Source organism: Panthera leo, chromosome C2 (genome assembly GCF_018350215.1).
Source record: "Panthera leo isolate Ple1 chromosome C2, P.leo_Ple1_pat1.1, whole genome shotgun sequence".
In the NCBI taxonomy this organism is placed as follows: Eukaryota; Metazoa; Chordata; class Mammalia; order Carnivora; family Felidae; genus Panthera; species Panthera leo.
Window position 1 is genome coordinate 97,632,686 of NC_056687.1, and position 16,435 is coordinate 97,649,120.

The following is a 16,435-nucleotide window of genomic DNA, read 5'->3' on the forward strand; positions in this document are numbered from 1 at the left end:
CATTGCAACATGAAGTTATTAGACAATTTTTTTCTTAGTGGCACATCTTATGATTTTTGAGATGTTAGGTTCAGTAGAATACAATGATATAGTAAAATTTCAGGTAGAGTCAAGGAAATGAGCCTTTCTATAATCAATAAAACATTGTCATATAATTGAAAAGTTAAAAATCTTAATTAACATACAGAAATAATCTTCATTAACAGAGCAGTCATTAGCAAATTACCTAAAAGAAAAAAACAACCTGTGATCCCTTCAACAAGGGTTCACTTCTCTGGATAAGCACTATAGCGCTTTTATAAATCTTACGTATTTTACTGAACAAATATTGTGAACTTTTTCAATGTATGTTATCAGTTTGGGGACACAATTATCCATGAGTTTCTCATGTTTCTGCACATCTTGAGAAGTTAAGCACCTACTGCCTCTTGTTGCAACTATCTTTTAAAGAATGTTTGTACTGGGACCCTGGATGGCTCAGTCGATGGAGCATCTGACTTCAGCTCAGGTCATGATCTCACGGTTCATGAGTTTGAGCCCCACGTCAGGCTCTGTGCTGACAGCTCAGAGCCTGGAGCCTGCTTCAGATTCTGTGTCTTCCTCTCTTTCTGCCCCTCTCCTGCTCACACTCTGTCTCTGTCTCTAAAAAAAAAAAAAAAAAAAAAAAGAATAAATGTTAAAAATTAAAAAAAAAAAGAATGTTTGTATAGCAAACAGCCTTAAAAGATAAAAGGAGTGGTCCTCTCCAAAGCAAAGGGCAGGATGCTTACTGTGTAGTGTAATAAAGATAATGTCTCTCTCTAAAACAAAGAATAATTATTTTCTTTTCCATTGTAAAATATTCAAGTTCCCCAAGTTCAGAGTTCATCTCCTACAGCACACCCTGCTGCATGTTCAGACTTCATCTTACCCCCTTTGCATTCCATTTTGGGAAATGGGGCTTAGGGAACCAGCACAAAAGATGCTTATACTCTGGCTACTACTACTATTGCTATGAATAGTAAACCATTCGGTGTCTCTGACCAAGATGTCTTACATCTTCAATAGACATTCATGAAATTGTGGTTGGCTGACTTGTTAGCATGCAAGGAAGGTAAAATCGCAGACTTTTCCTAGTTCTTGTCAATTCGTATCCCTTTCAAATAGCCTTTTTGAATTTTGTTAATTTAGGATGTGGAGATGATTAATAGAATATAGTATCTTAAGGGGCAAGACAGAAGCAGCCAACATACATATTGCTAAATGTACATAGTCAAAAGAAATCAAAGATAGGAGCCTGAGGTCAGTTTCCCTAATAAAAATTCACAATCTCTTGTCCAGTTTCCAGAAATGAACCAGTTTTCAAACCCAGAACCCACTTAGTGAAATGGAGATTGAGTTCCCAGGAGAAAGGGTACTGAAAGACACATGGTAACAATTCCCCAGTATTTCCCCAAAGGGACCCAAGAAGTAGCAGCATATAATTTCCCTGTTACAGTTGGGGTCATTGGGAGTCAGACAATAAATGGAATCTTGGCCCAGGTCTTATTCATAATAGTCCATAGAACCACTAGTGGTCATTTTCCCGTTCCTAAATGAATAATTATAATAGGCATACTCTGCTATTGGAAGAGCCTCCATATTGATTGCTTGGTCTGTGAAATAAGAGTTGTCACAAGGGAGAAGGCCAACTGGAACACCCCTATACTCTACCAAAATAGAAAATCACAGTTATTTTAAGTTTCATGGGGAATGGCAGAGATTAGTGCTGCCTTTAAACTAAAGAATGCAGCATTGATGGTCCCAATCATATTCTATTTAAACCAGAAAAATCCTGAAGGATGAGAGTAAACTGTGCCATATGGGTGGGATATTTTGCCAAAGCAGAATAACTGGCCTAAGGTATTCAGCCTTTGATATGATGAGTTCATCTTTTTCCAATCCTATTAGGAGCAGGATCAGAAATAGTTTGCATTCAGTTGGGGTGGATAATAGTGTAAGTTTATGATCTTGTTCCAGAGTATATTAAAATTCCTCTTCTGTCATAATATAGTCAAAAGGACCTGGGCTTTTGAGATGATCTGCAGAACATCACATTAGTTCATTATATCAATTGTACGTTATTGTGACCAGATAAGCAAGAATTGGAGAATACATGAAAAGCCAGAAAGGGAGGGGAAAAAAACCCTTCACAGATTTGTCCTCATCAGTGCAGGTTATAAAACTCCCACGTGCTGGGACATGGTGGGATATCCTCTCAGAAGTAAAGAACAGGGGCGCATGGGTGGCTCAGTCGGTTGAGCGTCTGGCTTTGGCTCAGGTCATGATCTCGCGGTTTGTGAGTTCGAGTCCCGTGTCAGGCTCTGTGCTGACAGCCTAGAGCCTGGAGCCTGTTTTGGATTCTGTGTCTCCCTCTCTCTCTGCTCCTCCTCCACTCATTCTCTCTCTCTGTCTCTCTCTCTCTCTCTCTCAAAAATAAATAAACATTAAAAAAAAGTTTTAAAAAGGAAGTAAAGAACAGATTGTTGTACCTCCTACCATTTAGAAAGAATCACAGTGCCTGGTAGGCCATTTTAGGTCTAGAGACAGTATATTCCAGGGTATGAAAATGAGTCTAACTTAGCTACCAAGTGACATCAAAGCTGGGATAATTAAGGCTGGCCGAAAGGAAGGGAAGAAAGGGAAAGGAGGGGACAGAAGGAAGGGAAGGAAAGAGGCGGAGATGGGAGGTAAGGAGGAAGAGAAAGACCCAGAGGAGGAGAGAATCTTACATTTAGACATTTCCCACAATGTATTTGTTTCTCTCAAAGTGTCCAAGCACTCTCCCCCTCACCATGACTTTGCCAAGGCTATCCTTTTACAAATTAAAACTCACAAGATCAGTCAAATATGGACACATGGCAACATTTCCAGAGAGGCAAGCTTCTTGGCCCTCAGACATAAATAGTATGTCTGATTTAAATATGGTTGAGAGTAGGAAAGAAGTGTTACCGTGGTTTTATTAAATAGCCTTTTATGAGATGTATTACAGAGTCATTTCTCACAATATTATTTTTATTATAAAAAATTAAAAATAGCTTAAATGCCAAGGAAAGGAGAATGGCTAAGCAGATTGCTGCATATCCAGACTTTGGGATACTATGTAGTAATTAACAGTAGTATTTAAGAAAAATGCTTACATTATAATAAATCTCTCTCTCTCTCTCTCTCTCTCTCTCTCTCTGTATATATATATATATATATATATATATATATATATATATATTCACATATATATAGCATGCCATGTATACAGAACATACATAATAAATCATCAACAGCAGCATCGACATATCAACCAAAATCAGCAGAAATACCAACCATTTATTTATTCTAAAAATAGTTTATCAAGAGCACGAATTGTCAATAAAATATCCACGTAAGCAGGGATTTTTCTTTTTTATTTCCATAATCCCAAAACCTAGAATAGTCCCTGGTACATCTTTAGGAGCTCAATAAATATGTGTTAAGTGATTTTGTTGAAAATTTATGACAGTATATGACAGTGTTAAGTGTTCATAATCCCTTTAAAATACTTTGCCATGGACAACGGGGTATAAATGAGTATGTATCAGTCTTTATTTATAACCCACAGACATTTGGCCAATAATTTGAGTATTCTAATACACATTCCAGAGGCAATTGGTAGTATTTGAAAGGCATCGATCCACACGCCAGGAATATCTACACCAGCGTTGCAGATGTCACTGTGCGACTTTTTTTTTATTATTATTAGAGTTCATTATTTAACATAAGGGATGCTAGAGGTACTTTCTCATTGGTGGAATGAGTGATGTTCCAACTATGTTGATCAAATAGAAATACTTGATGGACACATGCAAATTTGCCCGAATGGTGCATTGGATTTTTAGAGCCCTGCAGCCTAACGCCGCTGGAGGAGGGCTTTAAATTTCATCATATATCCTAACTAGAAAGATGGCTGCTCCTCACCTCAGAATAGGGTGAATATCTCTACCTTAGAGTGACACTACCAAAAGGACTGTTATGAGGTTTCCTCGAGATGGAGAACTGGTGCTCCTGACAGGAACTGTTTGCACGTCTGGCAGAAATCACGGAGCCTCGCTCTCATCGTTACATATCCCCTGACAGCAAGGAAGCCTGAGAGGAGTTCTGATTACTGTAGATAGAGTTCACCAGTTTTCACCAAAAAGGACCTGGCAATTGTGAGAACACACGTTTGCTTGGGTTAGATCACAACAGGCAAACGTCAGCACTATGCCCATTTCATAGATGAGGAAGCTAAGGCGTAGAGAAGTAAGTGATTTGTCAAGGTGACGATAGCTTGTCAGAGGGAGAGGTAGGATGGGAATTTGAGTACTATTCTAATATCCCTTTCATTGTACTTAAAGCTGGTGGAAAAAAGATACCATATTTTTCTTACCGTGGGAGAAAAATAACACCAAACCAAAATGTATGCATTAAAAACAAAACAAAACAAAAAACAGAAAAACAAAACAAACAAAAAGCCTAAAAGAGGGGGCGCCTGGGTGGCTCAATCAGTTAAGCATTCGACTCTGGATTTCGGCTGAGGTCATGATCTCATGGTTTGTGAGTTCGACCCCACACCAGGCTCCATCTGACAATACGGAGCCTGTTTGGGATTTTTTCTCTTCCCCTCTCTCTACCCATCCCCAGCTCAATCCTGTGCTGTCTCTCAAAATAAATAAACATTAAAAAAATTTTTTTAAAGAGAAATTATAGCAAAAATGTTTCTAATAGTGGGATAATGGGCAATTGTTTTTCCTTCTGCTTTTCTATATTATATGAAATTTCTGCAGCCTTTTTAGATTTATAAGGAGAAAGAAAACCTAAACTTTATTTGATTTCATTTGAAGACATTTTTGGCTGATGCAAACTGTTCTATCAATGCTCCTCAAAATAGAATATGTAGAGATAAAAATTTATTTATAGGCCAAATAAAGTTCTTGTGTCATAGCCCTAAAATATATTTATGCTGTTGACAAAATTTTTGAAATACACAGAATTCCAGCCAATGTATTACTTTTTCTATTAGTAGAGTATTTTTTAATTTTCTATAATTCATTTCTTAAAAGCAGAATATTGGTTTTATTGACTAAAATATAGTGTTACTCATTATTTTAGAGCCACATCACACGAAATGTTGAAAAGGAGTAGAAATAAATCACACTTCTATGCTTTGCTCTAAATTTTCTCCTACATTGTTTATGTGAAGATAATAATAAAATGCATTGCAAATCTTGCTAAGGATATCCTGGATGAAGGGACGTTATATTTATGTTTCCTGTTGTTAATAATGGGAGAGCTATAGTATGTTTCACTGATACGCTGGCTGGGTGTTTTAAGCTGATAAATTGGAACATTATAAATATGGATGTGACTGATACCACAGACGAGTAACTTCAGTACAGTGACAATCATTATCCAAAATTTTCATTAGAGCGATTGCTCACTAAGTTTTGTATTGTTACTTTTCAATGTGCAAGGCATTTTGAAATGCATGCTTCAATAATACTAAGAACAAAAATGTAAGCCATTATGGTAGCGGGATTTTGTCTGTAAAGTAAGGAGGGGATGGAATGATACCCTCTGATTCTCTCTCCATTTCTATGTGTGCGGCATCGTTTTGGTTCACACATGTGTGCTTGAACCACACTTTTATATTATTTTGATTTATCTCCGTGAACATACTATCTAATGGTTTGAGACACATTCTGATTTTGGCAACAAAGTCCACAACAAAAACATTCTAATACCAATTAGTAGTATTATGTTCCTACATAGTGTCATCTGGACCATTTCTATTACTTGTATACAAAAGTAAATTAATTCATTGATTATGTTAGTAACTTAATATATTAACAGGTGTACAAAGGCCTATTTTTGTTGTTGTTGTTGGTGATGGTTATATAATATGGACATAGCTCACATGAGACTGAGAGAGAAGTGAGTAAAATTGCCAGTTAGCACTGCTAGGGAGGAAGATGTTAGCTTCAGTATTGGTCTCACTGACTGATGAGGAACGTAGCCCTAGCCTGAATGGGCCACTGAAGTCTCTGCCATGTCTTAGATTCCAAAGATCTTAAAGCCACCTGTTCTACAATCTGGAAATATAAACCAGGGAAAAGGCAGTCTTAGCTTGTTACGGTCAAAAATATGTACTGGATTGCCAGGGATGCTTGTCACCATTTTACTGGGGCGTTTCCCTTTTAAAGTTCTTCCATATAAAGCAAACATTATCTTGTAAATATTGTCATGGAGCACTTGGAGTTTATTGAAATGCTGCACAGTACTTATCCAACCTAAAAAAGCAAACCAGGGGCACCTGGGTGGCTCAGTCGGTTGAGCATCCAACTTGGGCTCAGGTCATGATCTCACGGTTTGTGGGTTTGAGCCCCACGTCGGGCTCTGTGCTGACAGCTCAGAGCCTGGAGACTGTTTCGGATTCTGTGTCTCCTTCTCTCTCTGCCCCTCCCCCACTTGTGCTCTGTCTATCTCTCAAAAATAAATAAATGTAAAAAAAAAAAAGCAAACCAAAAAAAAAAAAAAAATGAAACGTTATGCTATAAATGAAAGGATAATTTTTGCTTAAATAACCATAGAAGAAAGTCTTTCTTTTTTTTAAGTTTATTGATTTATTTTGAGAGAAATAGAATAAGCTGGGGAGGGGCAGAGAGAGAGGGGAAAAGAAGATTCGAAGTAGGCTCCATGCTGACAGCAGAGAGCCTGATGGGGGGCTCGAACTTACAAGTCATGAGATCATGACCTGAGCCTAAGTCGGATGCTTAGTCAACTGAGCCACCCAGGTGCCACTCTTTATCTTTTACATATAAACTTAACTGATTAGTTTTTGAAACAACAATAACAATGGACTTGTTTTCTGTTTTATTAAAGTTGGAAGAACTTGCAGATTATAACTAATTTGTATCTTGGGTTCTCTGTTAGTAAAGCTAATAATATTTTTTAAATGTTATGTTTTGTTTGTTTTTAGTTTGTTTTTAAGACAGCTTGTGTGTGTGTGTGTGTGTGTGTGTGTGTATTGCATTATTTGTTTCAAATGGAGATTAATCTCTAGTTCCCCAGGCATTTCTTAGACTGTTGTGTCATAATTAGTTTTTGCAGATATCTTTCTGACTAGATTGCAAATTCCTTGAGGAGAGAGACTGTGCTTGATTTTTTAATCTTCTAAAATGCCAGGGATGGAGTTCTATAGATAGCTGGGCTTCCACACACACTGGCTAAATTGAATTGAATTTGCACATTTAAAAAGAAAGGAAGGAAGTGAGTGAGAAGGAGGAGGAGGAGAAGTGGAAGGAAGAAAAGGAGGAGGAAGAAAAGGAGATGAGAAAGAAAAATAGGAGAGAAAGGAGAAGGGAGAGGGGAAAGCAAAAGGGATTGAGAAAAAGAGAAAAGTTGGAGAGAGGTAGAGAAAAGCAACCAAGATATTGAATAGTGGGGACAATGCCTTTTTAGAAAAGGTTGAAGGAACTGGCATTATTCTGCATGTTAAAGAAATAAATTCGGTATAGGCTTCACCTGTAAAAAAAAAAAAAAAAAAAAAAAAAGAATGTCAGCTTCTAGGGTAGCAGGCAAAATTGACCTGAGATAATGAAGAATTTCTGGGCCAGAAAAAATGTTACAATGATGGCACAAAATAAATAAAATGTCAGTGATCTCTGCCCTCTTGACCTCCATTAGCATTTAGCAGAAAAAAAAAAAACCCAAACAGATGCAAGGGAGAATACTTCCAATATAGGAAGAGGAGAGAACAAGAGACTTGAAGAATATTACAGCTTGGGCCCTCAAAGAAAGGGAAGTAGAAAGTACTGAAGGCAGAAGGTTCAGTATGAGCAAAAGCACAGGACAGTGGCGATGGTGGCAGTGACCAGAAGGGTGTTGAATCAGGAACAGCTGATACATTGGACAACCAAGAGCTAAACCCAGGTCTGGATTTGAACCCAGGGTAGTTAGACAACTCTTCATTCTCTTCTGGAACTTCAACTCTTGCTCTTAAATGCTCAAAACTCCTCAGCTATGAGATATTTTCTCTGAGTCTTGCAGCATCAGAATAGAGGGGTGAATAGAGACTTCCCTGTATGGAATTTATAAACTAAGAGAAGGAATAGAGTGGGAAAGTTGGGTGGTAGAAACTTCCAGGGTTTCAGCGTTTTCAGAGACCATATGGTTTTCCTTTTTCCTTTAAAAGTGTTGCCATTAGGGGCACCTGCGTGGCTCAGTCAGTTGAGCGTCCAACTTTGGCTCAGGTCATGATCTCACGGTTCATGAGTTCGAGCCCTGCGTGGGGCTCTGTGCTGGCAGCTCAGAGCCTGGAGCCTGCTTTGGATTCTGTGTCTCCCTCTCTCTCTGCGCCTCCCCTACTCACACTCTGTCTCTCTCTCAAAAATAAATAAACCTAAAAAAAATTTTAAAGTGTTTCCATTAAAGTTCAGAGAGGTTAGACAACTTGGCAGCCCAATTAATGGCAGAGCTGAGCCCAGGCCCTGGTGGCCTGCCATGTGCTTCAGGGATCATTCTTTAGGGGCACAGTGGTGTCATGGGAAGAGCCCAGGTTGTAGAAGGCAGATGGGGCTGGATTCAAACCCTGACCCATGACTCCAGGGAATTCCACTGAGCTACTCTTAGCTCTTTAAAGCCGGGAAAAAACTTGTTTGCTTCATGGGTTTGCTTCAGTGATGAAAGACTACATTAGAGTGGTTAAGAACATAATAAAGTTCTTAAACATTCTGTGCCTTGACACCTGCTACAGATTGAATGTTTGTGCTATAGACTGGATGTTCCTGTCCCGCAAAACCCCCACACCACCACGTGAGGACACAGAGAAAAGACAGCCATCTACGAACCAGAAAGTGGGCTCTCACCAGACACCAAATCTGCCAATGCATTGATCTTGGCCTTCCCAGCCTCCCAAACTCTGAGAAATAAATTTCTGTTGTTTATAAGCCAGTCTATGGCTTCCTATGATAGTTGCCAGAGCAGATGAAGACAATGCAGGTTCCCCTCATGTTGGAGCCTAATTCCCAGTGTGATTTGGAAAAGAGGCCTTGGGAGATAGGTCGGGAAGATGGAGCCCTCATGACTGGAACTGGTGCCCTTGTAAGGAGAGGCCAGAGAGGTAACTAGCTCTCTCTTTCTCCCCGCCTTGTTGAGAATATACTGAGAAGATGCCATGTGCAAACCAGGAAGAAGGTTCTAACCAGGAACAAAATCTGTTGGCACCTTGATCTTGGATTTTCCAGGCTCTGGGACTATGATAAATAAATGCTTGTTGTTAAAGCCGCCCAGAATATGGTACTCTGTCATAGCAGCTGGAACTAGGAAAATACCCTTATATGTAATGGGAGGATCACAATACCTATTCATAGAATTTTTGTGAGGATTAAACTGGTCAATCGCTCAAAAATTCGTTAATCCATGGAAGTGTTTAGGACAGTGCCTGACACATAATTACTGCTCAGTAGATATTAGTTATTATAATAGATATTAGTTGTTATCATCACCATTATTGGAGCAGAATCTAGGGTTTGAATCTTCCTTCCATAACTTCTTACCTGTGTGACTTTGGTGAACTTCTCTTTTTCTCGATTTCCTCACCTGTGAAATGATAATAAAGGTACCTACTTAATAGAATTATTTTGATGATCAAACAAATATATCAAAGAACTTAGAGCATGCTTAATATATACTGAGCAGTCCATAAAACTGCTGGCTGCTTTCATAAGATTGTTTTATGGTTGTAATTTTATATCTAAGTGATACAGTTTTTGGAACCTACAGAAACTATAGAACGATGGCTTAGAATCTGGAGTCTTAATGTAAATATTGAAATAAGCCAAGGAGAAACACTTAACACAGAAAGGTCTGAATAAAAAATGTTGCAAATCCCAACTATTGACCTTATGTACAGAGATGGCATTTTTTAAAACACTAAACTGATATAGTTAATGACATAGTTACCAGTAATTGCTTATTCTGAGGAGCTAATAATTGCTTCTCTGTGCCCCAAGCCTCTTCTTTCATTAAAACTGAAGCAATTGTAGCTTCTGGGGAGGGAAGGTATTCCAAAGAACAAATAAGTAATTGCTCAACTTGGAGCAATTTCTAAAATATAATTATATAGTTTTTATGAGTACATATTTTTAGGGAAAAGGGTAGGTTTTAAAAAATTGAACAAGGGTATTTTTTGAATTATTTGAAGTTTTACTACTTTTTACTTTTTCAAAAGGAGTATCTTTTCAGGTCTTGGACTTACAGATCTATGATAGTTATTTTTTTATTTTATTTAAATTTTATTTAGTTAATATACAGTGCAATATTGGTTTCAGGAGTAGAATTCAGTGATTTATCACTTACAATACCCAGTGCTCATCACAACAAGTGCCTTCCTTGGTACCCATCACCCATCTAGCCCTTCCACCCCCCCCCCCCCCCCGCCTCCGTCAGCCCTGTTAGTTCTCCATCATTAAGAGTCTCTTGTGGTTTGTTTCTCTCTCTCCTCTTCTCTCCATTCTCATGTTTATTTGTTTTGTTTCTTAAATTCCACATATTAGTGAAATCATATGATATTTGTCTTTCTCTGATTGATTTCTGTCACTTAGAATAATACATAATACATGCCACACTTTATCCATTCATCAGTTGGTAGACATTTGGGCTCTCTCCATAGTTTGGCTATAGTTGATAATGCTGCTATAAACATTGGGATGCATGTATCCCTTTGAATCTGTAGTTTTTAGTTAAAATAGATTTATAGGTGTTTACAAATTTGGTGATCACATGGTTTAGAATTCAGAAATATAAAAGAATATCTGGTGAAAATTCTTTCTTCCTCTCCCGAACTTTACCCATTACCTTTCTGCTCAATCACTATTACTGATTTTAGTTTAACCATCCAGATGTATCGTGGAGATCTTACAGATCAGCACATAAAGAGCCACTTCATTTTTTATGTCTTCATAATATTCCACTGTTTGAACTTATCATAATTTTTAAAAAAATTATTTAAATTCAAGTTAGTTAACATACAGTATAATATTGGTTTCAGGAGTACAACCCAGTGATTCATCATATATAATGCCCAGAACCCATCCCAACAAGTGCCCTCCTTAATCCCCATCACCCATTTAGCCCATCTCCTCACCCACCTCCCCTCCAGCAACCCTCAGTTTGTTCTCTGTATTTAACAGTCTCTTTTGGTTTGCCTCCCTGTTTTTATCTTATTTTTCTTTCCCATTCCCTATGTTCATCTGTTGTGTTTCTTAAATTAATATGAGTGAAATAATATATTTGTCTTTCTCTGACTTTTTTCACTTAGTACAATACATTCTAGTTCCATCCACGTTATTGCAAATGGCAAGATTTCATTCTTTTTGATCACTGAGTAGTATTCCATTGTGTGTATATATGTACCACATCTTCTTTATCTATTCATTAGCCAATGGACACTTGGGCTCTTTCCATACTTTGGCTATTGTTGATAGCGCTGCTATAAACATTAGAATACATGTGCCCTTTCAAATCAACACCCCTGTTGTATATTAATCATTTATTCGATATGTCATTTGCAAATATCTTCTCCCATTCTGTTGGTTGCCTTTTAGTTGTGTTGTTTCCTTCATTGTATGGAAGTTTTTATCTTGATGACGTCCCAATAGTTCATTTTTGCTTTTGTTTCCCTTGCCTCCAGAGACATGTCAAGTAAGAAGTTGCTGTGGCCAGGGTTGCTGCCTGTTTTCTCCTCCAGGATTCTCATGGTTTCCTATCTCGTGTTTAGGTCTCGCATCCATTTTGAATTTATTTTTGTGTATGGTATAAGAAAATGGTTCAGGTTTATTCTTCTGTATGTTGCTGTTCAGTTTTCCCAACACCATCGGCTGAAGACTGTCTTTTTTCCATTGGATACTCTTTCCTGCTTTGTTGAAGATGAGTTGACCATACATTTGTGGGTCCGTTTTGGGGTTCTCTATTCTGTTCTATTAATCTATGTGTCTGTTTTTGTGCCAGTACCATACTGTCTTGATTATTACAGCTTTGTGATATAGCTTAAAGTCCAGAATTGTAATGCCTCCAGCTTTGGTTTTCTTTTTTAACATTATTTTGGCTATTAGGGTTCTTTTCTGATTTCATACAAATTTTAGGATTGTTTCTTCTAGCTCTATGAAGAATGCTGGTGTTATTTTGATAGAGATTGCATTGAATGTGTAGATTGCTTTAGGTGTTATTGACATTTTAACCATATTTGTTCTTCTAATCCATGAGCATGGAATTCATTTCCATTTCTTTGTGTCCTCTTAAATTTCTTTCATAAGATTTCTATAGTTTTCTGCATACAGTTGATTAGGTTTATTCCTAGGTATCTTATGGTTTTTGGTACAATTATAAATGGGATAACGTCCTTGATTTCTCCTTCTGATGCTTCATTATTGAATTTACCATAATTTTTATTTAACCAGTTTCATATTGATGGACATGTAGGTTTCCAATCTTCCACTATTACAAATAATCCCATATGAATAACCTCATTAAAAAGCCATTCTGTGAGAGCACAATTATATCTGCAGTATAAATTCCTGAAGGCAGAATTGCTATTCAAGGCCAAGTGTATTTAAAAGTTGTTAAATATTGTCAAATTATCCTCCATAGAGATAGTACCAAATTACACACCAACTGGAAATATATGAGAATTCTTCAAACTAGACATCTTAAGGTCTACACCAAATATCATGTGTTTGGCTTTCTCAACTTGAGTTGAAATTCTGGAAAGTGAAGGGGTGGGGACAATGGAATTGTCACTCGAACAGTATATCCAGTTTGATGTGATTAATCACCAGAGAGTTCCCAGTTTGATGTGACTCTGCACTCCACCAGGCCATGGCTTAGCAAGAGCAGGGAGACATTCCGGGGCTGTGGGTCTGACAGCACCTGTGAAAGTACCCTCTCACACCAGTGAAGCATGGAAAAAATACCTGAGAGTTTCTGGGTCCACACACGGCATGAGAATGCTAAGGGAAGCAGTCAGTGGAAGAGAAGAGGACTGGGTTTGGGATGAGCAAGCTACAGAGAACAGAGACCTTGTAATCCACGGTGAAGGCCAGGTCTGCTGTTATCAGTAACAAGAGACACCCAAAAGACCAGATGGGACCTGATGGATAGCTATGTAGAACATCTTCTCCTGGGCCACACAAGGGGCACAGAGAACATAGCAAGAGGAAACACCAGCCCGAGACCAAGCGGGACCAGACACTCATCTCCTCCTTAATGACAGGATAGTATTTAAACTTTAATCCCATCTGGGAGTAGGGCAAGGACCCCATACTCTGCTGTTTCACCTCCACTTCTTGGATATTTCTTTCTCAATTTGCCCAATGCCTCTACCCAGGAACTCTTATTTCACTGTTTCCTTAGGTAATTTACTTTGAGTTGCAGACCATAAAATCTGCTCTAACTAATTCAAACATAAAGAGACTAATGAACTATTATTGGGAAACTCACAGGAACTCCAGGGTCCTGAGAATAAGGCTGAGATATAAAACCAACAACAAAGCAGCCCAGAAGAAAGCTCAGTAGAAAGCTCACAGTCACCACTGCTCGTCACTCAGATTCCATGATGCTGGGGAAGCAATGCTAGAAACTCAGCCACAGCTATCCCAGAAGTTCCAGAAACCTCCGTCACCATGCCTACCTGTCTGAAAACGACCTCTTCTCCTGACAGTTGTCCTTTGATGCTCACTGTTACGTCAAAAACACACAAAGATTTGTTGGAACCTGATCACGAGTGGAGCCCTAGTCAGGAGGGGACCTGGGACATACTTTGTTAGGGTTCCTGGTCTAGAGTACGAGAAGAAAGGTTAGGTGTCTATCAGAATGGGTGTGCAGCAACCCAACCAGAGCATCTGTCTCACTCCACATTTCAACTATGACCTTTATGTTGAAGAGTTCCAGCTATACACATACCTAAGCCTCAGGTCTGCATTTTTGATTTCCTAGTAGACAGAGAAAATGACTTGTTTAAGCAAAACTTCTTTTGAGATAACACAGGTTTTTTTTGGTGACTCTTCCCCCCAAAACTAGCCTTGCCTTTCTCTATGAAGCAATTTTAGAAGAGGTCTCTAGAGACACGTTTCACCACCCTTTTTCTGGATTTTTATTTTGAACAGGTGCCCCTGAGGTGTACTCTTTCTGCTGAATGCCAATGTCATGGTTATCTTGTCAGCTAGACCTGATTGAAAGAATGAACAATTGTTTTGTAAAGACAGGATGTTTTGATTGTGAACCAATATACTAAACACAAGGTGGTTGACCATTTAATGTTCTCCTCCTCTGCTAAAACCAGACTTCACCATTTCTTGTGGTTTTTCTGCATAGGATAATTTACCGCCTAGAGGTCCCTTCATAACACATGCAGCAGCCATTCCCACTGGGTCTGACCACTTTTTAGAGTATCCTGTTCATAGCCCTTCCCTACCAGTCATTTCCTGGTTTACCATGCAGCTTTGCTTTTTTTTCTGTTTCTTTTTTCTCATTCCTTTCTCTTCATCCACACACATTCCAATATTTCTTCCATCCAGTGATTACTGTTATGCTATTTATTGGGAAGACAAGAGTACCTGCCTAACCCCGTGTGTATGTGTCTTACAACAACAAACGTTCATTTCTCATTCATGGCACATGTCCCATATTTGTTGGTGAAGTCCTCTGTTCCACTTAATCTCTTGGGGACCCAGGCTTTGGGATTTGCCATGGCAGGGAGACAACTAGAGGGCCATTAGTGGGTTCTTTCAAACTTTATCCTAGAAATGACTCAGAGTTGCTCACAGCTAGTTGGTCAGATCAAGTCATGTGGCTCCACCTTATTGCAAAAGGGCTGGGATGTGTAGAAGAATATTTGGGGAGTAACACTATTTATACCTCAGATCGTGTCAGAGGGGATGGAGGAAAGAGCCTTCCTGGTAATTCCTTTCAGCCCCGTCTTCCTTCCTTACACACCTGTACAAGCATAGCATCAGTGACTCATAGGTATCAGATCTAGACAGCCCCTCAATTTACAAATGGGGAAACCGAAGCCCGGAGAGGATTGTGATGGGCTCAGGTGCACAAGCAGCCTCCGGCTAGGCTGCCTCTACCAGCAACTTTCCAGCATAGCAATGACCCTGGAGCACTGTTCCTCTTGGTCCCTGCTGATTTGTTCACTGGCTCTTTCTCCTTTGTAATTTTTATTTCATTATTCTGCCTCACCACATACTTTGGCTATGCCCTTTATGTTGAAGCCTTCCTGTGTGTGTGTGCGTGTGTGTGTGTGTGTGTGTGTGTGTGTGTGTATCTGAGCCTCAGATGTGTATTTTCAACTTCCTGCTTCTGAACTTCTCTCGGGGTTCAGTTGCTCCAAATTAGTTCTTTTTAAATACATTTTTATATGTGGAAAGCAGGAAGTGAACACACATTGCAATAAAAGGAATCTTGTAAGATTCATGTGTAAAGGGAGCTTTGCCCAGTGGGGCGGAACCATACATTTCTAGTCAATGTGCCAAACAACATGATTATGTGAACCAACAGAAGGTATGAATGTAAACAAATATGGGAGTGCCTTCAGGTACTTCCTGAAGAAATACAGCAGCTTATATTAGCAAATGCTATGAATATCTTTGTCTCCCTTTTCTATTTATTATTATTTTTTCTTCCCCCTCCTTTTTTGTTTTAATAGAGATATACTTTCAAAGCACCAAATGTAGTTGAGTTAGAGGCTTAGGGGACACAACCTAGAAGCTAGTGGTGGTTATGAGATGTTGACTTTCCCCTCTTTGCATTTCGCCTTATTTCCATTTAAAGAAAATGTTGTGTATCTTTTCTTCGGTTTCCTGCCTGCAGCCTTTGAGAAACTTATTCTAACAACTCCGCTGGCATTTTGCCTGCCTGAAGCCTTCAAGTGAAATAATACTTTATGCAATGTAGCTCTCTCTTTCTGTCTTATTTTTCTTGGCTAACATGTACTTTAGTCTTGACTATTTAGTAAACTTTGTGAAGAATTATTTAAGGCGTTTGGGCTTTAGGAATGGTGCATTAATTATTTCATTTTTCAAGAAACAAGTCCTTTAAAAGAGTGGAACATGAGTAATTTTAACTTCTCATTATTCTTTTAAAGCTTCTCTAGAAAATGCCCCTTTTTCTCCTTAGGCATAGAAACTCGTTGTTTAAAGCTACAAGGGTGAATGATTTTATTTTCACTATGGGATTGCTCCTGCAAAAACCAGATATTGATTCTTTTGTTAGATGTACAGTAAAGTCATTTTTAAAAACTTGTTCCTTCTTTTTCTTTAAAGATGAGCATTTTAAATGCATGTTCCTGCTTTTTCTGATAAATCACTGCCTAACTTAAGTTCTCTACATCATTTCATACTTTTTT

General features: G+C 38.5%; 1 long non-coding RNA gene across 1 annotated transcript in view; it reads left to right on the top strand.

Moving 5' to 3' along the window:
• LOC122229831 overlaps positions 1 to 16,435 on the top strand; it is an 89,670-nt gene that overhangs the window by 8,279 nt on the left and 64,956 nt on the right. The gene's annotated exons all lie outside the window — the stretch shown is intronic.